General features: G+C 38.5%; 1 protein-coding gene across 19 annotated transcripts in view; it reads left to right on the top strand.

Moving 5' to 3' along the window:
- Positions 1–24,828, top strand: part of PLAGL1 (PLAG1 like zinc finger 1) — a 124,997-nt gene that overhangs the window by 57,548 nt on the left and 42,621 nt on the right. For 12 of the 19 annotated variants that reach the window (XM_023183749.3, XM_023183750.3, XM_023183751.3 and 9 more), the window contains one exon: positions 24,563–24,602. The exons of 1 other annotated variant lie outside the window; for it this stretch is intronic. The gene's annotated coding sequence lies outside the window, so the exon portion shown is untranslated. Of the gene's footprint in view, positions 1–962; positions 1,594–24,562; positions 24,611–24,828 lie in introns of those variants that run through there. 6 more of the 19 variants (XM_023183739.2, XM_023183748.2, XM_023183755.2 and 3 more) reach the window with 2 other exon arrangements.

The following is a 24,828-nucleotide window of genomic DNA, read 5'->3' as shown; positions in this document are numbered from 1 at the left end:
ACATGAACACAGGGAGGGGTGGGGACTAGCGGGAGAGGGATAGCATTAGGAGAAATACCTAATATAGATGACGGGTTGATGGGTGCAGCAAACCGCCGTGGGATGTGTATACCTGTGTAACAAACCTGCATGTTCTGCACATGTATCCCAAAACTTAAAAGTATAATAAAAAAATAAATAAAGCAATTGCCATCTTGTTCTGTTAGGTTTTGAAGGAAGGTGTGAATTGAAAATACCCAACTCAGTTTGTATTTATGTATAGAGAAAAATATCAGATTTTCTCAAACATGGCAGCACTCTATAAACCCTCCTTAGGAATATGACTTGAAAAAGAAGGCAGTCCATCAAGAACTAAATAAAAATAAAAGTTCAGGGATGGATAAGTTACAGTGAATATCAAATTCATTTAAAGATAGAATTAAGACAACATCTGGAAAAATAAAGTTGCAGAGCAATTGCAAATGTTCTCATTGCTAGTAAGCTGAAAGTAATAGACGTAATGGAAATTGAGAGGCAGGGAGTAAAGGTAGGTGGAGGTGTATCATGCTAATTAACTTCATCTTTCAGAGCTATGAAACTGTCTAAACCCAAACATGTAGTGAGCTCCCTACACCTCTCTTAATCTTTTTACCTAATGCTTATAGGCCTTTTAAAAAGCACGTCTTTTAGGGAAGAAAGCAATAGAGATTCCCTTCAGTTTATTTTTCTTAAATTCCAGTAACATTGAAAAATTTGAAATTGTATGAAGCAGAGATGGTGTGATCCCATAATTACAAAATTATTTCTGTCTACGCTTTCTGCGTCTTCGTTTCTTCAGCCGTTAGATGGTTATTTCTGCCAGCGTTGCTGTGAGGATTACACGCATATACCTGCAAAGTACTTAGGACAGTGCCTGGCTCACGGTCAGTGCTCACATTTGGGCAGCTGCACTTGGGCGCTGCTGGCACAGGAGGTAAGTTAGTTTGGACTATTGCAGCGTCCTAGCATCTGTCGCGTTTCTCATGTGTGATCGGGCTCAGGCAGCCCATTCTGGCGGCGACTTGAGCTAGCAGGCCCTGCTGCGGACTCCGGGCCGGCTGGGGTCTACCTGCGCCAGCGCTGTACCTGGGCGACCTTGGCTTTGCCCCCACCAGTGACCCGGCCCGCCGGTCGTGTGGGTGCTGCTACGCTCCCCCCGCCTCGGCCGCCGACCCCCAGCTCCCCGGCGGGGCCTCCTCCTGCCACGTGACGCCCCCGCCAGGGGCCCCAGCGCCCTCCTCGCGGCCGTGCCTCTCTGGCTCCCGAGCCCCGCCTGCGCGCGGCCTCCTCGGCTCAGCCATCCTCTTGGCTGCCGCGGGCGGCAAAGCCCACGGCATCTGCCATTTGTCATTCAGCCCGTCGGTACCGCCCCGAGCCTTGATTTAGACACGGCTGGGGCGTGCTCTGGCCTCAGTCTCCGGGCGGGTGCTGGACGGACGGACGGGGCAGCCGCGCTCACAGCCCAGCTGCGCGGGGCCTTGGCGCGCGGGGTGCTTCCCCGGGTCGCCGTCATGGCTGCAGAGGTGGCACGCCCCAGCAGCCTCGCCTGAGCTCCAGGGGTCGTCGCCCCGCAGGGTAGGTGTCTGGGTACTCGCGGCCGCGGCGGGCGGGCTGGGGGCAGCTGTGGCCGTGCATTGCCGCGCTGCGAGGACGGCGCTGGGTTCGCGGCCGCAAGGAGGGTGTGCCTTTGCCGCGCCGCCTACGTGCAGGTCCGGGCTCCACGGGGCCGGGTGCGGGACCCCGCAGATCGTCACCGGCAACCCAGGCCGCCCCACCGCGAATGCCGCCGGTCCCCCGGACGCCGCTGCCAGAGGCGTTTGCGCCTATCTGGTATGCGGTCCATAGACCCGATTCTTACAGCCTGGCGCTCTAACCTCACCAACGGGCCAGGAAAAAAACAACAAGGAAAAGAAGAAAAAGTCTGTTCAAAGTAATAATGGGACTAGACAGTAACTGTTTGTGCTTTCGTCTCTTATGAAAAATATGATTATTTTGATGCTTTAGTATTACAGACTGTGTCAGACATACTCTTAAAAGTATTTAAAAACGTGGGGTCCTAAAAATTTCCTAGATCGGGACAGCTGATAATGCAACTTCGGTTAGTCTCCGCATCCAACTTTCAGGGCGGAGTGGGGATTTCTACCTTTTACTGAATATACTCCTGTAATTTTGAATATTTTTTCCTCATCAAATGTGTTACTTTCATGTTTTAGGAAACCAATAAAAATCAAAAATAGAAACACCCAGCTTAGGTCCTCCTTCTTCCAGGAATCCTCCTCTAACCCCTCCCTCCCAGGCAGAATCGAAGGCCCCTCCCGGGTGCTTTCTGGGGCCTCACTGAGGTCCTGGTCCCCTAAGTCCTCCCCCGCAGCCCCTCCGCATATTAACCCACGGGTCGCGCTGGGCCCAGAGATTGCTTACTTAGCACATGGTAAGTGATTAATACTGTTTAATGACCGAGGGAAAAGATAAAATGTTCTCTGATGTTTCACGCTTTTCGCTCTGAAGTTAAATAGTGGTAAATTTATATGCACTTAGATAAGAACATTTAACAGTTAAGGATCTGGAAAAGTTGACGACGTCCGTTGTCCGTGTTTTTTTTCTGATCCAGCAGTTGCATGCCTGGGTATTCATCCTTAACAACAATGTTTTTCAGAATTTGAAGTCCATTTTAGTGGGTCGTAAAGTCATTTAAGTGGATGATCAGAATTTGTTAAAACACAGACAGAGAATAGAACGTCAGTGTCTCTCAGGTCATGGGGTGTTCGCTTTATGAATCTCTCCTCCTCTCCTCAGTTTCATACATACACAAATGTGTGTCATGATGTAAAACGTCATTCCTTAGTATGAGTCATGGACAAAAAAGTTTGAAAGCCACTGCCCTAGATAAATTTTAATACATGTTCACAAGCAGACGTGTACAAGAAGGTTGACTGTAATAGCACAAAACTGGAAGCCACCTTCATGCCCACCTGAAGGAGAAAGATAAATTATACACCAGTCATAAAAAGGGCACACTGTACAGTGGCCAATGAAATATTTTTGTGTTTCAACACAAATGCCTTTCAGTGTTGAACCAAAAAAAAAAAAAAAGTTGCCAGAGAATGTTGTGTGATATCATCTATGTAAAATTCAGAACCTGATGGAGCAAAGCTATTGTTTAGGGATGCGTATATAGGCATTAAAAGTAGTAAAGAAAAAAGGTCAAGCTAATGGTCACCTCCTGGTGGGGAGGAGAGGGTCTGGGGCTCAGAGATGCTGGAAATGCTTTATCGCCTGACCTGTGCAATGGTTACATGGGTTTTTGCTTTGTAACTCTTTGTTAAATGATACACACTAGGTTTGAATGTCACATTTCTCCCCAAATATATTAAAATACGGGTGTCACAAACTGAAGAAGCCTGAGTCTAGGGCTCTGCGTCTGTTATTATTATTGCCTGGCTTCTTTTTAGAAAGAAAAAAAAAAAAAATCTTGCTCAGGGAGGAGCACCTAGGGAACTTATCAATAATGTTTTATTTCATAAATTCCATGGTGGACATATCAGTATTTATTAAATTATTCTTTATTCCTATAACTTAATTTATAACATTTCAAAAAGCATTTAGGAGAAAATGTCATTTGAGGTGTTTGCTTTCCCAAAAGTCACATTTACATATTTTGTACACAACTGGAATATTTTATATAGTAATTTTACTAAAATCAAATTTTGTTATGAAAAATGAAATACTAAAAAGTGTATAAAAATCACAGAACTTTACAGACTTTCAGTGTTTTAAAATGCTAACATGTTATATTTACCGCAATAATTTCTGTTCCTCAGTTCTTTTAAGCCACATTTTTAGTGCTCAGTAGCCACATATTACTTTTATATTTTATTATGTGATATATTTTACATTATAATATATTATAGAACAGAATATTCCCATCATTGCGGAAATTTCTCTTGGAAAACATTCTGGATACAAATATTTGTTATAGACTTGCAGATATTAAACTATAGACATTAATCTGTATGCTTTTGTCTTAAGATACTCTCTATTAATGAAATGTATTCTGAATATTTTTCTAAGAATTAAGTTTATGTTTTGTCCACATTTTGTTCTTTAATTTACCTGAGACATGTATATGTTTAGATGTACATATTTTATGTTATGAGATCAAGCTTAATTCATTTTCAGATTCCCATGTGAAAAGGTAATTGTTCCAATATCAGTGATTAGCAGTGCGCTTCTGTCACATACAGTACCCAGATATGCTTGGGCTTATTTCCAGGCTGTGAATCCTGGTTTGTTTATTTGTCATCTGAAAATACTGCTGATTTTCATTTACTGTTGTTTTCTATGCAGTATATTGTTCAGTTCTAAGAATTAACAATTTTTCATTGTGATATTTTTTCTTCCCCTAACAGATTTGTAGAAAGTAGTCTAGTGCCAATGTGGAAGGTTTTGTGAGTTATCCTTTTGTTACTGATTTCTAATTTGCCCTATAGTCAGCGTACATGTCAAGGCCACTAATTCTTTGAAATTCGAGAATTGCTTTATGATTTTCACTGCTCCTTGTATCATCAAGAATAATCTGTATTTTGAGGCAAGGTATGTAGGTGTGTGTATATACATAATGTATATACATACACACTTTATATATAGATTATATGTATAATCTCACTGTAGAATTTATATAAAAATTAAATATATTTGTATAATTTATATATATAAATAAAATACCCTGTCTCTAAGGTTTATGTTTCATCAATTCAGGAAAATTTTGTCTTTTATCTCTTTATTTTCACCTGTTTTTATCATGTTCTTTCCTTTAGGAGCTATGATTAGACTTCTGTTAGATTTCCTCACTCTGTCACCCACATCTTTTAAGGTACATTTAATGTATTTAATATATTTTTATCCATGTTGAATTCTACATACATTTTTTAGTTCTATAATTTATGTACAACAAAAAAAGCCTGTAGCTTCATGAAATTTACATATGTGTATACCTTTGTGATTACTACCCAGATAAACATCTAAAACATTTTCATTCCTTCTGCCCCTTCCTATCAATGGAGCCACTCACTTCCCCCAGTCAACTACTGTCCTGATTTCTGTGATCATGGATTATTTTCAAGTGTTTTTTAAAACTTCATATAAATGGAGTCATAGAGTTTATTCGTTTGTTCACATTGTATTCATCCATGTTGCATGTATGAGTATTTTTGTTTGTTTTTTATTTTTGCTTTATATCAAGGGTTGGCAAACTGTGGCCTGTGGGCCAATTCCAACCCACTGCATATTTTTGTTTATAAAATTTTATTGGGCTGGCTCCTGTCTGTAATCTGTGGCTCCTGTCTATGTTCCGTGGCTCCTGTCTATAATCCTAACCACTCGAGAGGCTGAGGCAGGAGAATCTCTTGAGCTCAAGAGTTTGAGCTTACAATGAACTGTGATCATGCCACTGCACTGCAGCCTGGGTGACAGTGAGATGACCCCATCTTAAAAAAGAAAAATTACTGGAACATAGTTATGCCCATTTGGCAGAGTTGAGTAGTTATTACAGAGGCCATATAGCCCACAAAGTCTAAACTATTTACCAAGTGGCCATTTACAGGAAAAAATTTATTGACCCCTCTTCTATAGTATTACATTATGTGGATCTATAATATGAGCAATTTACTTATTCATTTTCTTGTTGGGCCATTAAGAATTAAATTGTGAAGAATGTTCTTCCAACTTCCATTGGTAGACATACATCTCTCAGCTATATACCAAGGAGTTGAATTGATGGTCTTTGGTAGGTTGGTTGCATTTCCGTAAACACTAATCATGTTGAACATCTTAAAATATCTTAATCAGCCATTTAGATTTCCTTTGTGACCTGCCTATTGAAATATTTTGCCCATTTAAAAAAAAAATAGGTTATCTTTGTGTTAATGATTTTTAGTTCCTAATATAATCTGGATAGGGAATCTTTGTTGGGTACATGTTTGCAAGTATTTCCTACCCTGAAGTTTGCCTGTTTATTCTCTTAATAGTACCTTTTGATGAGCAGAATTATTCCTTTGAAGTTTGGTTTATCAGGATTTGGGAGTGGGTAAAAAGGGGAAGGGAGTGGAAATTAGTGCTTTTTTGCATCCTACCTATAAAATTTTCTTCCTACCCTCAAATTTGCCCACTCTCAAGGTTTTGAAGACATTTGCCTTTGTTTTCCTCCAGAAACTTTACAGTTTTAGCTGTTGGGTCTGTGATTATCACCAGTTGATTTTCGTGTATGGTGTGAGGTGGGGATCAAGATTTCTTGTCTTTTTTTTTTTTCTTTTTTCCTTTTTTTTTTTTAAGATGGAGTCTCACTCTGTTACCCAGGCTGGAGTGCAGTGGTGTGATCTCAGCTCACTTCAAGCTCCATCTCCCGGGTTCAGGCCATTCTCCTGCCTCAGCCTCCTGAGTAGCTGGGACTACAGGTGCCCACATTAACCATGCCCAACTAATTTTTTGTATGTTTAGTAGAGACAGGGTTTCACCGTGTGAGCCAGGATGATCTCAATCTTCTGATCTCGTGATCCACCCACCTCAGGCTCCCAAAGTGCTGGGATTACAGGCGTGAGCTACCATGCCCAACCTCAAGATTTATTTTCTATATGGACATTCATGTACTCTACACGTTTACTGAAAAAAACAGCAGCTTTCTTTTCCCATTGAATTGCATGGGGACTTTGTTGATAAATGAATGGTCATATATTTGGGTCTGTTTCTGGACTCTATTCTGTTCCACTTGGACTAATTATCCATTCTTGCATCAGTATCATACTTTTTTAATTACTGTAGTTTATGGTAAGTCTTGATATGGTATTGTAAACCATCCAGTTTTGTTCTTTTAAACAAATGTTTTGATTATTTAAGTGCTTTATATTTCCATATAAATTTTCAAATGTGCTTGTCAATGTCCATTAAAAAAAAAAAGGTCTACCAGATTTTTGACTGGGATTGCATTGACTCTACAGAGCAACTTTGGGAAAGTGAACATTTTAACAGAATTGAGTCTTTCCCTTCATTGAATACATTCTTCCACAGTTACTTTCAACATGTTCTGTATATTCAGTGTAGAGGACTTACACATTATTCAATTTAGTTCTAGACATTTAATGATTTTTGATGCTGTTGCAGTTGGTGGCGTTTTTTTTTTTTTTTTTTTCACCCACCAGTTTTATTTTCCAAACATCTTGCCTAGTGTATGGAAACAAAATTTATTTTTATATATTGATCTTGTATTTTGTACCCTTGCTAAATTCACTTATAGTTCTGGTAGTATGCAGATTTTTTTTTTTTTTTTTTTTATGTGCTGTCATGCCATCTGGAAAAAAAATGGTTTAAATATGCCTTTACAATTCTATTATCTTTTTCTCCTTTTCTTGCCTGATTGCACTGGCTGGGACCTCTAGAACAATATTTAACAGAAGTATTAACAATGTATATCCTTGCTTTTTCATCATCTTAAGGGGAGAATGCATCTATATTTCACTATTAAGGGTGATGTTTATTGTACTTTTTTTGGTAGATGTTCTTTACCAGATTGAGGAAATTTTCTCTGTTTCTAGTTCACTCAGAATTGCTTTCACAAATGAGTATTGAATTTTCAAATTCATTTTATTCTGAAATAATTTTAAATTTACAAGAATTGCAAAGATAGTGCAGTGTTTTTGTATACCCTTCACCAACTTCCCCTCATGTTAACATCCTACATAACCCTTATAAAGTACCAAAGTTAAAAAATTAACATTGGCACAATAGTATTAATGAAACTATACACTTTGTTCGGATTACTGCAGTTTTCCTCTAATATTCTTTTTTTAAATTTCAGGATCCAACCCATATACCACATGGTGTTTAGTTGTCATGTCTCCCTCGTTTACTCTGATCTGTGACAGTTTCTCAGTCTTTCATATCTTGTCACTTTTGAAGAGTATTGGTATGTGTTTTGTAAAATGCATCTCAATTTGGATTTATCCGATGTTTTCTGACAATTAGACTGAAGTTATGGATTTTGAGAGAAGAATATTGCAGAGCCGTTGTGCCCTTCTCATTGTATCACATATGGCAGCATATGGTAATCACATCGACTGATGATAACTTTGATCACATGGCCAGATGGTGTCTGGCAGGGTTTCTTATTGTAATGTTCCTTTTCCCCCCTTTCCAGAGTCTATTTGTTAGGAGAAAGTCTACAGTCAAGGGAAGGGAAGGTATCAAATAATTTGTGGACATATGTTAAAACCACCACAGTGATTAATAAGTATTTTGAGGTAGTACAGATATTCTATTTCTCTTTAAAATTTTGTCCAATAATTTCAGTGTTCAGTGGATCTTGTCTGCAACGCTTATTATTGTGGTATTCTAATGGTGATTTTCCATTTTCTTCCTTTTTTTACATTTATTAATAGGAATTCTTCTCTAAGAAAGATTGGTCCCTTTTCTCCCATGGGTTTATTATTCAGTCAGATATTTATATCCATGTATATTGATGGATATTTATTTTAGTCTTTGAGCTATTATCTAATATCATTTTTATATTGCTTAAATTGTTCCAGCTTTGGCATTGGGATTTTTTCAAGTTGGCTCTTTTGTCCTTTTGAAATGTCGCCATTAAAAATTTTTATTTTTTATCATTTCCTTACTGTCTGGCAATATGAGATGCTCCAGGCTCATTTAGTATTTTCACTTCCCCAACCTTAGAATCAGCCATTTCTCCAAAATGTCTTGATTCCTTTTACTGGAGGATGGTATTAGAAACCAAGATCTGTGTGCTATGTGTCCTTGCTGCTACTGAGATGTTACTGTTTCTTGGCCCTCTGTGGGCAGAGCTAGGAGTTATTTGTACGTATACTCAATTTTTAATTTTGTCAAATGTTTTTTCTGCATCTATTGAGATTATGACTTTTCTTAGTTTGATGACATGAAGAATTACAAATATCTGACATTTTAAAGGATGTTTTTCCAGTATTCCTTAGAACTTTGCAAGTATTAAAAGGTTAGTTTTAGAATGTCTAGCTCTCCATATTGCCTGAACAAATCTTCCTAAGATAACTCTCATGATTTTGATATGTCATAGGGCAGAAACCTTCTTTTGTTTTTCTGCTGAATTGTTTGGCTATTTTGGACCTTTCCCATTCCATATGAGTTTTGGTACCTGTTTATGAAGTTTCTTGAAAAGTCCTATTGGGATTTTTATAGAAATGGCTTTGAATTTATAGATCAATATGAGAAGAATGGGCATATTTGCAATATTCAGTTTTTTCATTTGTCATGTCCTTTTTGTGTCCTTCAATGATGTGATATAAACAAAGGACTTGTACATTTTTTTTTTAAATTTATTTCTAAATCCTGATGATTTTTGTTGCTACTGTGAATAGGTTCTCTTAGTTTCCTATTTTCTAACCAGCTAGTTATTACTTCATAAATAATATTATATTTCCATTTACATAAATACATAATTTGCAAGAATTTTTTTTCTTTTCCTTCTGATCTTCATATCTCTTATTGTTTTGTTTTTGTCTAATTTCACTGGCTAGGACCCACAGTGCAATGAAGAATAGTGGTACTGATCGTGGACATTCTTATTTTGTTCCTGACTTACATGAGAATACTTCTGTAGCACTGAAGCTTAGTGTGGTGTTGTTGCTGGATATTTAAAGTTCTCTTCTTCTAGTTCTCTAAGAGTTTTATATCATGAATCATATTGGATTTATTAAGTGTTTTTTCTGAATCTATTGGACTGTGAAGCCAGATTGCTTGCATTCAATTCCCACTTCTACTGTTCTGCTGCCATGTAGTGTAATCTTGGGCAGTTACTTCTCTGTATCTCAATTTTCTCATCTTTAAATTTAGGTAAAACTGTCTACTATGTAAGGTTGTTGAGAGGATTAAATGAGTTAATCCATAAAATGGGGTAAGAATTGTGCTTATCCCTAGGAAGTACTCATTTTTTTTCTTCATTTCTTAGTGTTAAGTTATTTTAATTTAAATTATTGTAATAAACAAATTAATTACTAAATCATCTTGCACTCTTAAGTAACCTTACACAATTTGTTTACATAATTTGGATTTAATTTACTGTTTTAATTTTTTCATGTAATATTCATGAGTCATAAAGTGACTGTTCTTTTGCTATAGCAAAGGACATAAAGAATGATGGATTCCTAGAACAACATTACACAAGAGCTTAGCAACTGAGGTGGCAACATTCCTAACTTTCTGGAGCGATTTATATCTGAGTCTTTTTATAAGCTGGAGACAGAGGTAGCTCTTGCATGAGCAAATTCAGAACTTGGCATATATTGTGGAAAATCGTCACTAAACAAAAAGGAAAAGTGATTCTAGCTTTTCTATGTGTTTCACATTGCATCATTAATACATTGTATTATTTGCATATGGAGATTTCCATATTTGGAATATTTGGAAAGATTCATTCACCAGTGATGTACTGAGCAGTTTCTTTGTGCCAGGCAATGTGTTTTGTTGGCTTGGGGGCATATCTTTGCTCTTGAGGAACTTAGGGGTCAATTAGGATCAATCTTGAAGTTGAAGACAGGCCTATTTGTATCATTCAGGGAAACTCAATGATCATTTTTTTTAATTAATAAAATTGAACTTTCTCTTCCATTTGCATTCTAAAACACAGGAAAAAAATTTGAACTTTCTAATATCTTTCCTTCCTGTTTCTTTCACTCCCCTCAGCACCTTGGTTTAGGCCCTTGTCACCCTATGCTATTTTTCCCTGTATTGACTTCTTCCCTTCCTATCATGTGTGATGACCACTGGGGTCAGTTCCCTGAAAAAAGTCCTTTAGTGGCATCCCAATACTTACAAGGTTCTTGCTTCTTAGCATGACAATGGTCCTTTTTTGCCTGTTCCTAACTTACTTTGCTGACCTTCTTCTCTGATTTCTCAGAACTAATCCAGTGATACAGGTGGTCCTAACCACTCATCAGCCCCTAAAGGATTCACTCTCCTGCTTTTGCAGCTGTGTTCTTATTTGTGCCATTTCCTCTGCCTTAAATGTTTTCTCCCCAACTAATTTTCAACCATTTTTTTTCAAGCTCTGTTCAAAGAATACCCACTCTACAACCCTACTAGCTACATAGAAACCCTATAATTTATAATCTATAGCCTGTGTTAAATTCTTACCTTTCGTCACCAATCTTTATATCTAAATTTCCAGATGGTCAGGTTCTTAGATAGGGTTCAAGTGGCTGACATGATACTTTGCATACAAAGAGCTATTGCCAAATAGCTACCACTACTACGTACCTACTATAATTGTGCTACAATTTTGCAAAGTAAGTATTATTATCTCTCTTAAATTGTGAAGAAACTTAGTATCAAAGAGATTAGGAAACTTGCCTAACACCATATAGTTAGTAAGTGGCAAAACAGGTTTGTCTGAATCAGGGCTCTTGCTCTTTCTTCTATGCCATACTGCCTTTGTGTTAAAAATAAAGAAATAGTTAAAATCATGAACAGAAGCATTTATGGTAAAGCATACACTGAAAATGACATACACAGTGAAAACTTTGCTTTCATTGCCATTATACTATAGAATCTTCACTTTGGTGACCATGATAGTTGCCATGGACTAACTGGTGTACTCCTACTTTCTTTGGACTTTCCTTCTAAGTTTTTGTTGATACTAATTAATAAGATTTGAATATTCTAATTTTGGCTTTTTGGGGGTAAGAAAAAAAGTAAAGTTTAGTCACACTTTGCTTGGTGTTTGTTTTAAGTAGAAAATTTTGCATTTGCCTAATAACCTTTGCTGGGCAATGAATAAGGTAAAAAGAGTCTACTTATCTTTCATAAAGTACTTTTTCTCTGCTTCTGTTGAGGCATGAAATACTTGGGGAAGAAAAACATATGAAGTCTGCCATTCTTAAGTTTATAGCTTGATGAGTTTATACACACACACACACACACACACATCCACACACCTGTGTAATCACAACCAAGAGCAAGATAGACAATATTACATCCATCGAGGAGAAAATTCTCTCATCTACCTCCTGGCCAACACCTCCCCTGTGGATCACACTCTTCTGATGTCCATCACTGTAGATTAGTTTTGTCTATTCCTTCCCCTCCTCCCCCCGCCCCGAGATGGTATCTCATTCTGCCACCCAGGCTAGAGTGTGGTTGCATGATGACAGGATGACAGTTCACAGCAGCCTCAACCTCCCAGGCTCAAGCGATTCTCCTACCTGAGCCTCCCTGTTTTGTCTATTATTGAATTTTAAGTATAACCAAATAGGATGTACTCTTTTGTGTCTGCCTTTAATTCGGCATAAATTTTTGAGAGTTATCTGTGCTGATGCATCTATCAATAGGTGGTTCTTTTTGTATTTTTTCTGAGTAGGAATTCATTACCACAGTTTGTTTATCCATTCTGTTAATAGCTATGTGGGTGTGTTCTAGTTTGGGTTCTTACAAATAGACCCGCTGTGAATACTCATTCACAAGTCTTTTGGTGGACATTTGCAGTATTTCACCAAGGAACAAATCTGAAACTAGAATTGTTAGGCCATAGGGGAGCCAAACAGTTTACAAAATTGAATGCATATGTGTACACTTTTGCTAGCAATAGAGTTGTAGTTGTAGTGCACATTTTCATCAGCACCTGATATTGTTAGTCTTTTTCACTTTAAGCCCTCTGGTGGGTTTGAGGTGGTATCTCCTGGCTTCATGGTCTCATGGTTTTCATGTGCATTTCCTTGATGATTTCATGACTTTTCTGTTTATCTTTTAATGCTGTCTTGTGGTATTTTAATGAAATCCAGTTTATCAGTTTTTTAATAGTCTGTTTTTTGTCCTATTTAAGAAATCTTTGTCTATCCCTCAATCAAGAAGATATCCATTTTTCTTTTTACATTTAGATCTGTGACCCATTCCATCATCTATCTCAAATTAATTTCTGTATGATGTGAGATAAGGGTCAAGGTTAATTTTTTTCAGGATCGAAATTTAATTGCTCTGGAATCTTTTGAGGAATTTTTCTTTCCCTCCATTGAATTGCATGGTGCCCTTGTTGAAAATCAAATGCCTGAGTATGTGTCTGTTTCTGAACTCTAAGGTCTGTGTCCTTGTTCTGTTTGTCTACCTCATGATCAAAGATGGCTAGCCAAGTTCTAGCTATGATGTCTGTATTTCAGTCAGCAAAAAAAAAAAGGAATAAATAAGACTCTGCTCCTGCTTCAGGACAATAACCAGAATTTGCACATGACATTTGTGCCTATATCTTGTCAGTAACATGACAACCTTTATCTTCAAGGGACATTGAGAAATGTTTTTATTCTGGGGAGTCATGTGCCCATATAAAATTCAGAGATTATATTACAAAGAAAGAAGGGAAGAATGAATATTAGAGAAAATTGGCAGTCTTTGCCATACTTTCTGTTTACGAGCACTTTGTAGGTGCTTAATAAACATTCATTTGATTCAATTTAATCTACTTCTCATTGAAGCCTTCTTGGTCAACTTTTGCTTGTAATCATGCATGCAGACATTGCAGCTCTGCGATAGGACTCTCCCAGATCCACCTAATAAGAAGCGTGCCCTGTAGTAATGGGGTCAGCTACTTCCTAGTGAGAGAAATGTCCAGACCTTGTTAAAGTTCTCTCAAATCACCCAGTGTTTCTTCTTTATGTGTCACTGTTGTGATCACAGCAGTTCGGAGAAAATGAGACCCTAAATCAAGAAAATTTAAAGGACAATGTGGCTCAGCAGGCCTCAAAATAGAGTGAACGATGGTGGCAGGGTGACCAGGTTAAACAGTTTTTGGTTTTGGTTAACTCCTGACCATCCTTTATCCTTGATATTTTTGGAAAAAAGATTAGAGTTCTAGATTTCAGTTCTTCTCTTTGCTTTAATTTTATGGCTGGCCACCATTAATATAGCCAGTAATATAGGTATTTTATGGAAATATTTATTATTACTTGGCTTTGAAACAAGAGCCTCTGTTTTATAATTAAGATTTGAGCCCATCAAGTGTTAAATTTTCTTTTCTCTTTCATCCCTGGAAAATATATTATGAAATTTATAGAAAGGGTGATCTTTCTTCCTTTAGTCTTCAGGCAAAAAAAAAATCTTTATATTTCAGATTTGAAACATTTTATATAAGCATATATATCATAACAGTGTTTGAATTTTAAGTGGTATGAGTATCTCATGACAGTATAGCCTTCAAAGATATTTAACTTAGAAAACATTCATAAATTTATTCAACAGATATTTATAGGAGGTAAACATAATTTCAAACTTTGACCAAAGTGGTTCACACATGAATACAAAGTATAGAAATATGTTTAAATTATGTAGTTTAGAGTCATGTTTCCTTGGCTTAACTTACTCCTCAAATTAGTTTAACATTTATCCCCTTTCCCAAAGCAAAGCAAAAAAAAAAAAAAAAAAAAAAAAAACCCAAAACCGTAACAACAAAAAAGCAAAAGCCAAAAATTATGCATCATTTATTGAATGATATGGAAAGGTAGCTCGATATATGCATACAAATACCTGTATAATACTGAAATTTAAGTTTTTTGTTAATTAACTTTAAGGATAAATTGAAAGGGACCCTGCTTTACTGTGAGTGTTTTCTGTGTTGACCACTTGTTGTGAATCATTTTATTTAATTGTTCCAACAACCTAGGAATAGATAGTTTTATCTCCTTTGTACAAATAAGAAAATTTTGGCTGAGAAAGAATGAAGCTTTTCCCAATATCAGACAGTTAATAAGTAATACAGCAAGCATCTGACCTCTGATCACTTGGATTCTGAGCACAGGAGGCCTGTTCTTTTGTGATGGTTCTATCTAATTGTTTCTTAATTGTTCCCGTTAGATGATGACAAGATAGGGGCATCACTTTGAGAGATGTGACATAGTCCAATTACCTCCATGAGGTCAGAAAATCTGAAATTAATGCAAATTTGCTATGAGCAAACACATCAGAAACTGACATGTATTATAATGAGACTTTATAATGAGAATTTTAATTGGATTAGAGCCCCACTCTTAAGGCATCATTTAACCTTAATTACCTCCCTGATGGTTCTATCTCCAAATACAGTCACATTAGGGGTTGGGTTTTCAACATTTGAATTTTGAGGACACATTTGAATCTGTAACAGTGGATTTTCCAGAAATGCAAGCAGAAATAAAATGTTGGGACCGAATATGAGCTGCTCCAGTGGTCACACTGCTGTCTCTCATCATCTTCCATATATATTTTTTGTGTGTGTGAATAATAGTAGTAATTATAATGTCATTAGTTTCATTTCATTCCTACTTGAGGTTTGAAGAGCTAGTGTGAAGTAGGGCTGCCTTGTTAAATCTGTCTGCACTTCTGTGGAGTGTAAAATCAGTGTCATACACTTTAATGATAATACCTTGTCACATTCAGAGATGTTTAAAACTGCAATCTAGAAAATTGCTTTTAAACAGCAGGGGAAAGATGTTCATATTCTCAGAGGACACGATGTGGAACATGTGGACATCTCATGCACTGTGGGGTTTTAAAATTTATAATATATAGGAAAATTCCTCATTTTTCTGATACCTTTCTGAGATTACCAAAATAATACAGATCCAAATCTAGTCTTTCCCACATTGTAAGTTATAAATTTCACCAGTATACTTTAGGGAGTCCCTGGTCCATAACAATTTTGAAATCCTTCACCAGATTCCAGGAAGGCTGGGGAGTAAAATGCTTCTTGATTAGGCCCTGATTAGGCCCTTCTTGTTCATCATTTTCAGAATTACTGGCCCTGCCCACTAAGCAGTTCTTTTCTTTTCTTTTTTTTTTTCCTTAGCCACATATGAAGTGGACATTTGAGAATCTGCCCTAGTTGGGAACCGAGCAACTCTTTCTATCCACTTCCTGCATATAAAGTGTTGGGGACCAAAGGATCATTTTAAGACTTCAGCTGATAGGCTTATTCTTTTGGCAGCACAGTGCTCTACAAAATTTGGAAGGTTCCTTATCTGTTTGTCTCCAATCAATTCTGTGTGCTAGTAAACACAGCCCTAGAATTTTCTTTTGTCATGTATGAGTCCTGGCTCCCAGATTTGCTACACTGATTTGCATTCTCACTCCCATAGCTGTCTTTCTGGTCCTAAAGGAAGTTATCTTAGGACTGGCTGGCTTCTATTGGAAAGCTTTACTTTTAATCTGATCTATTCTCTCAGTCATTTTATCCACATGAAAAGATTTAATGGATATATTATCTATCCTTGAACTGAGACAAATTATTTTAAAAAAAAAGTTTTCCTGGGCTTATGATCTTCAAAGCCTTACTGTTAACTGTTAGTGTAGGGGTGGAGAAGAAGTTAGTTTTTGTAGTTGCAAAATGTGAAATGTCTGCTGTCTCCTCATTCCCTTTCACTTCCTGGAAACCGGATAGTTCTTTTCCAAGCTCAGCTCTTTCTTGAAATACTTTGTCAAATGAAGCCAATAATAACCAATACACATTTCCATTGTGTGTGTGTGTTTTTGTTTGTTTGTTTGTTTGTTTTTTAGACAGAGTCTGGCTCTGTCACCCAGGCTAGAGTGCAGTGGCGTGATCTTGGCTCACTGCAAACTCTGCCTCCTGGGTCCTAGCAATTCTCCTGCCCCAGCCTCCTGAGTAGCTGGGATTACAGGTGCCCGCCACCACACCCAGCTAATTTTTCTATTTTTAGTATAGATGGGGTTTCACTGTGTTGGCCAGGCTGTTCTCGAACTCCTGACCTCATGATCCTCCCACCTCGGCCTCCCAAAGTGCTGGCATTACAAGTGTGAGCCACCGCACCCAGCCATTTTCTGGTTTGTTGTTGTTGTTGTTGTTGTTTGTTTGTTTGTTTGAGACGGAGTCTCACTGACTCTGTCACCCAGGCTGTAGTGCAGTGGCAGGATCTCGGCTCACTGCAACCTCCACCTCCCAGGTTCAAGCGATTCTTCTGCCTCAGCTTCCCGAGTAGCTGGGATTACAGGCACACGCCACCACATCCAGCTAATTTTTGTATTTTTAGTACTTATGAGGTTTCACCATGTTGGCCAGGCTGGTCTCTAACTCCTGACCTCAAGTGATCCACCTGCCTCGGCCTCCAAAGGTGCTGTGAGCCACCTCATCCAACCATATTTCAATTGTTTTTTCTTACCTCTTCTCTTAGAGCTACAAGTAAATTTGGCAGGAGATCTGCCTCCTGAACTAACAGAGGCAAATGTTTTACCAGATATGTTGCCACTGTATAAAACACATCACTATCTTTCTGGCCCTTAAGATCAGTTTCCTCACTACTTGCTGACCACTAAACCAAGGTCATGTATTTTAGGATTTTGCTAAAACAGTATCCTACTTCTGGTACCAATTTCTATGTAGTCAGGATGGGTTAACATTATATTGTGCTAACAAGCCATCCCCAAACCTCAGTGGCTTAATTCAAAAACAGTTTATTTTTTGCTTACAATAAACATCCACTGTGGATTTGCAGAAGACTCTGCTTCACACAGGAAGACTCAAGCCTGTGAATGTACCACCTTTGTCATTGTACACTTTCTGGAACACTTGGCTTTCTCAGCCTCTGTGGTTCAGAAAGAGAACGTTCAATGGTTTTCCCTCAGTAATCAACTTTGTATTAAAGTCTAGAACTAATCTCATGCCCCTCCTAACTATACGGGGGTAGAGTTCAAGTCAGAATATAAATAGAAACACTTTTACCATACATCTAAATATAAGTTGTAAATTATGCAGACCAACTAAGTTCAAAGCTAACCAACCAAGTCCAAAATGTATTTCCTAGAAAACCATGTTTGAATGTGGACTTCTTGGAGTCTGTACCTCTAGAACATGGCACTGGGGGGCAAACTGGCTACTAGGCCCCGGCCTGTCTTCCCTCCTCTTAATGTTCTGGGATCACTCTACCCGCTATGTCCACGTCTCCTGCAAACAGCCATCCCTTGGCCACCCCTTGGGTCTAGGGGCTGCATGTAACAGGGACACAGTCTGCCCTTAAAAACACAAATCTAGGAAAGAACCTGTGCAGTCCCGGGTTAGCAGACTTGAAGCTCTTTGGACAAGGGATTCCATGGTTCTAGGAACTAGGAGCATAGCCTAGGAGAGGGAATGTAGGCCTGGGTGGGCACCTTCCCCTTAGGCCTTTGGACTCCTCACAATAAAGGAAATGGTGAAGCTAGAGAAAGGCCAGAATGGAGCATAGATCCTAAGGCAGAGCTCCACTTTCCCGGGTTAAGGGCAGTACTGAGCGAGTGCAATGTCTGAATACCTAGAAAACCAGACAGGTTATGGGATGAGCACATATCTCTGTTCCACACCTCATGCTCACCAATTTGGCTTCCATGGTAGAGCTAGGGAGGGAAGATGCCCTAATCAGCAAAATTCAGTATCATATACCCCCAGTGCCATATTCTAGAGGTACAGGCTCCAAGAAGTCCACATTCAAACATGGTTTTCCAGGAAATATGAGGTAAGTTGGTCAAGGAAAGATATATTTTGGACTTGATTGGTTAGCTTTGTTGGTCTGCATAATTTATAACTTATAAATATTTAGATGTATGGTAAATTAAAATCCTCATTATAAATTTCCATTATGATATATAATTCAGATTCTGAGGTGTTTCCTCGTAGCAAATTTGCATCAATTCTAGGTTTTCCAACCTCATGGACATAATGGGACAATGTCACATCTGTCAAAGTGATGCCCCTATCTTGCCATCATCTAATGGAAACAACTAAGAAATAATGAAATGCTTATTATCTGTCTGATGTTGGGAAAGGTTTTATTCTTTCTCAGCCACAACTTTCTTATTTGTACAAAGGGGCTAAAGCCACCTATTCTCATGTGGTTGGAACAATTAAATAATTTACACCAAGTGGTCAACACAGAAAACATTCATAGGCAAAGCAAGGTCCTTTTTCTCAATTAAAAATAATGAAAAACAATGAGATATTCTAAGGAGTGTGTCTGATATATAGTGAAGCAGCATGTCATAAGGGAGGAAAGAGGGGTTGGGTCCCTGGAAGATGAAGTCTTTAATATCCTGAAAAGAGTGCTTTGGGGCAGCCCTGGGCTCTTGCATATCTTGAAGGCAAGGTATGTTTTTACTATCTCAACCTAGTAATCTCTCTTGAGCCTCAGTGTCCTGGTTTTTAAAATGAGGATAATAAGAATTGCTTTGATGACCTTGATAAGGATCTTTTGATACAGTGGTAGAGATAAGAGCCTGGGGAATGGGTTGGAAAGTGAGTGGGAGGTAAGGAAATGGGAATTCTCTAAGTTTTCTGTTCTTTTCAGAAGTTTGTCTGAGAAAAAGTGGGAGTATAGTGGGACCTGGAGGTGAATGATGATTTTGTTCTTTAAAAATTGAGGAATATTGGCCGGGCATGGTGGCTGACACCTGTAATCCCAGCACTCTGGGAGGCCAAGACGGGCAGATCCCGAGGTCAGGAGATCGAGACCATCCTGGCCAACATGTTGAAACCCCGTCTCTAATAAAAATACAAAAATTAACTTGGCATGATGGCACATGCCTGTAGTCCCACCAACTTGCGAAGCTGAGGCAAGAGAATCGCTTGAACCCAGTAGGTGGAGGTTGCAGTGAGTTGAGATCACGCCACTGCACTCCAGGCTGGCAACAGAGCGAGACTCCGTCTCAAAAAATAAAAAAATAAAAAATTGGGACTATCAGAGCATAGCGTGTGTCGACGACAAGTATCTTTAGTAGAAAGGGAGAAGATAATGAGGAAGACATTTTGAATAGAGAGGTGGAGTTGGCCTCTGGTTCTAGGGAGGGTGCATCCTCCTGTGGATATAGGGAAGTTTGTGAGTTTAGAGATAGAAAGCAGAGATGCCCTATCCAACAGCTTTTGTTTTCTCACAGAAGCATGAAGTAGGAATGTTAACAGAGAGATGTTATGTGTAAGTATTAGGAGTGGGGAAGGCAATTGAAAGATAGGAGAGAAGGTGTGAAATGAAATGACCAAAGATTAGGGAAATGTTGCATAATTGTTGGGCAGTCTCTAGAACCCAGATGAATCTGAGTTGGCAGAGTTAGAGTGCATGTATGTTTACTCATGGATACATATATGGAGACAGAAAGAGAGTTTGATTACAAAGAACTGACCCTGATGATTATGGAGGCTAAGAAATCCCACAGTCAACTGTCTGCAAGCTGGAGACTTGGGAAAGCTGGTGGTGTGATTCTGGTCCGAGTCTGAATGCTTGAGAAGCAGAGGAGCCAGGGTTGTAAATCCCAGTCCAAGGACAGGAGGAGACTGATGTCCCAGCTCAAGCAGGCAGGAAGAAAAAAGGGGGTGCATTCCTCCTCTTCCACCTTTTTGTTCTATTTGGGCCCTCAATGCATTGGATGATGCCAGCCCATGTTGGGGAGGGTGGTATGCTCCCAGCTCCACCAACACAAGTGCTGATTTCATCCAGAAATACCTGCATGGACACAGCCAGAAATAATGTTTAACCTGGCACCTGTGGCAAAGTCACATTGACACAATTCACTGTCATGTCACACTCTCCAGCAATGAGAACTCATCTCTGAATCCTCCGTGCATTTCTACTGTAGTAGCCTTTCCACTCTATTGTTTCTGTGCATTTTAATGTCCCCTGGGGTACCCTCAATCACACTAAGCTGCCTATCTGGGCTTTCCAAGTTATCCCTGAGGTATGCATTATTATTTGGTTAGTGCTGTGATTACAAATGTGCATAGGTTTTGAGTGGTCTACTCTGAATTTTTTCCCCCTCTGTTATTTTTGGTGTGAGATTTTGCAGATCATGAGTTATTTCAAACATACCTGACCTGTCTTCATGTCTATGTAAGGGCATTGCAATGAACTGAATGTGTGTGTCCCCCCAGAAGCCATGAGTTGAAACCCTAATTCTAATGAAATGGTATTTGAAGGTGGGGCCTTAGGGATGAAATTGGGCCATAAGGGTGGAGCCCTCAGGAATGGGATTAGTGCCTTTATAAGAAGAGGGCAGAGAACTAGCTGGCTTTTCTTCCCACCTTGTGAAGATAGGAGAGTCAGCAGTAGATAGTTGGAGGAGGTTCATCACCCGAACCTGCCCATGCTGGCACCGTGATCGCAGACTTCTCCCCGCCAGAACTGTGAGAAATAAATGTTTTGTCAGCCATCCAGTCTATGGCACTTTGTTATTGCAGGCTGAACTGACCAAGACAGGCATGGTCAGTTTTTAGAATTTTCAAATGCTTTCATGTAAAACGATAAAGGATATCATCTTCCTGGCAGATAAATGCAATTCAAAGGAAAGTGCCCACAGTAGCCCCTGATGCCAGGTCTTGCCTTTCAGGGAAGATCTTGGTTTCCTCCTTCAGAACCTCTGATGAAGTGGAGCAAACCTGCCATTAACTCTGCTGTGATTGTGGTCATCACTGCCAAGGGCATTTATGGGATGTTGGTGCATGGCTATTCTTTGTAAACTAAGTTATACAGATATAGTCTGTATCCTGTAAGAATTTAACAACTTAAAAACAGTGACATAAACATAAATGTTATAGCTGAGGTGATAGAGAAACTTGAAAAATTTAGTTAATCTTGTAGGATGTTCTAGAATGATGAACCACTGAGGAACCATGCACATCACACCACCAGGTGACTGTGTTTAGCAGCAGAGAAAGAGTGATGTTAGTTTAGGCATAATCATTATTATTTCCCAAGACTTACTGGGCAAACATCACTGGGAATGGAAAAGTGTTTCTCAGTTTTTATCTTATATGTATGGGAAAAGCTTTGCAGACAAGATAGAAAGCTTATTCTAAATAAACAACATGCTTTTAGAAAGATATGAGAAACAAGTCATGTTAAACTTAAAGGGTGCTTTGTGTACGTGTCTCCCTGGGAAAAGAATTAGAGATAAATGTAGCTCATGGAGGAATTCTGATTCTTTTTCATTCTTAGAACCTTGATATCTATTTTTTCCCATGTTTTAGACATAGAGTTTTCAGAGAAAATTAAGGTTACCATCTGCCTTGTATTTACTCAAGAAGAACAGGACACAGTGTTTTCTTGAAATAATAATGCTTACAGAAGTCTTAACTTTAGGAGACATTGAAAAGAGAGCTGTATCCAATGTCCCCTGAGTCTGTCACACTGGCCCAGCCACAGACAGCTGGTTTCTTGGTGAAGAAGGGCAAGCAGGCATCATGTACGGTGGTGTCTGAAAAGGAGGAGAGGGTTTCCTTCACCCTGATCCTTTGCTTACCCACTTTTAAGAAAATATGAGTTTTTACTTTGGGAGGTCAAGGTGGGAGGATCACTTGGGCCCAGGAGTTCAAGACTAGCCTGGGCAATATAGTGAGACCTTGCCTCTACCAAAAAAAACATTAGCCGGGTGTGGTGGCACATGCCTATAGTCCCAGCTACTTGGGAGGCTGAGGTGTGAGGATCAATTAAGCCCCGGAGATCAAGGTTGCAGTGAGCCTTGATCACGTCACCACACTTCAGTCTACGTGACAGAGACCCTGTCTCAAAAAATAAATAAATAAAAGCCTTAAGTAACTGGGGGAGATTATAAAGCTACTTAAAACCAATTAATAGTGATTTCTAGAAATCTCATAAAATGTAAGCATTTTAATTTAAAGGTTTTTTCTTTTTAGCTACCCTTTTAACTGAAAATGTTTTTAATATATTTCAGTGTTAACAAAGTAATGAATTAACTTCCCTCCCAGAAAGTCAAGACTAATAGCATGTATCTTCATGTGGAAGATGAACTTCAGAGCTCCATTTCCCTAGTTCCTATGTATAACTCAGTTATATGCACACCAAACCATGCTAATAATGCATTCTCCTCCCCGGCTGCCTCTTGAACTTAGATCATCCAGGAGACGTCTGTAAAATTAGCACTGTAAAGAAAGCCTCACCAGGGTATTTGGTGCAGCATATCAATGGCTTATTGAGTAGACGCCTTTTAAGTACTGTTGAATGATAGGCAAAACTGTCACAGCTATGCATAAATGTGCTGTGTAGTTTCACAGAAGAGAATATCTACTAGTCCTTAGTAATAATGCTATATTATTAAGCTAATAAACCTACAGAAAGTTTGTCACAATAGGTGTCTGTTAAATTACTATAACCTGAACATTATCTTTGGAGTTTTAGATGTCTCTATTGGCTGAAGAGCCTAATTTTGAAGCTTTTATCTGTTCAAAAATTTCAGTTCTCCCATCATCATCTCTGCTCAATTGAATATGTCTTTTTCAAGAGTAATCTTGGCTATGCGTAAACTGCTGCCTGACAATCCCCAGCGAATGTTAAGACTGTCTGTTCAGGGCTGGTGAACAGTTTGTTGCCATAATATAAAATCTTTTCTGCATGTCCCCACCTTTGTTTTTGGCAATTTCCTATCATTTTGTATTTGAATAAAATACCTCTTCCATTTTACACATCATTGTTTTGGACATTTTCGTTGTTGAATTTCGGTATGTTAAAGTGAAGCTTACCAATAATCGGATGATTTATTTGTCATAGCAATGAATGGTGACACCAAAACATCTTGACTTTATCATGGTTTCCTTGACGGATGGTAGAGTCTGGGTGCCCAGAGTCTGGTCCCAGGTTCCAGGATTTGCCACTTGCTAGTTATTTGACTTTAGGCAACTTGTAAACCTCTTGGTGCCTCAGTTTTCTCCTGGGCCAAACAGGGTCAATGTGCATACATCAAAGGCTTGGTATATGGAATATATGTATGTATGCGTGTGTGTATACACACACACAGACACACACATACATACATATATAATATGTAGCTTGGCTCACAGTAAGCACTCAGAGTTTCTTGTTAGTAATATATTGAAAATACGGAATCTGTGAGTGCAGACACCACTTCTGGCTCCCTTACTTTTTGCATTTTGATTTTTGAAATGAGTGATCTATGCTGTGCTAACAATGAGAAAGACTTCTCTCTGGAGAATTTATTCCTTAAACTAAAACTTTAATGCAGAAAACTAAAAGTATTCATTCAAGATTTGACATATAACTAGGAAGAAGTAGTAGTAGTAGTAGTGGTGGTGGTAGTAGTAGATGACATTCAACTATGGACAAGGAGTGAAATACTTTTTGTAAATGGCTGTTATTATTTTAGTGTTAAAAATAGATGTGCAATGGGTCAGGGGCAGAAAGGGATTGTGGCAAAGGAGGTGGTATGTGTTTGTCAAAGGGCAACATGGTGGATCCTTGTGATGGAACTGTTCAATATTTTGACTAGTGGTAGATATGTGAGCCTACAAATGTGCTCAAACTGTATAAAACACACACACACTAATACAATTAAATGGGAAATTGCAATAGACTAGTAAATGACATTAATATAAACATGCCGGTTGTAATATTGTACTGTTGTTTTGTGAAATGTTACTATTGTAGGAAACTGAGTAAAGGCTCTTTTAAAACTGCGTATGAACATACAATGATCTCAAAATTATAATTAACAAATGCATGTGCAAATATTATATAAAACTATTAATTTTTATTTTTGTTTTCAGATTGTTCCTGCCTGATTCATAAACATCGTGATTGACTTTTGTAAGCTGGTATTTCAATTTTTTTTATCCTCTTCCCCCAATACCTTCTCTTCTCTAATAACTTGATAATGGTTTTTTAGAGCTCTAGAGCAAAAATTGGAGCAAAACTTTTTTGTTATTTGGTTCTTACATTATTTTAAAGTCTGTCTCACTTTTTCTGGTCCTCTTAGATGATAGTTATTTTGATAGTGATTTCTGAAGTACATGTCTTGGCCTGGGGCATTTGT

This window comes from Piliocolobus tephrosceles, chromosome 5 (genome assembly GCF_002776525.5).
Source record: "Piliocolobus tephrosceles isolate RC106 chromosome 5, ASM277652v3, whole genome shotgun sequence".
Classification (NCBI taxonomy): domain Eukaryota; kingdom Metazoa; phylum Chordata; class Mammalia; order Primates; family Cercopithecidae; genus Piliocolobus; species Piliocolobus tephrosceles.
Note: the sequence above shows the minus strand (reverse complement) of the source record. Positions and strands in the feature narration are given on the sequence as shown.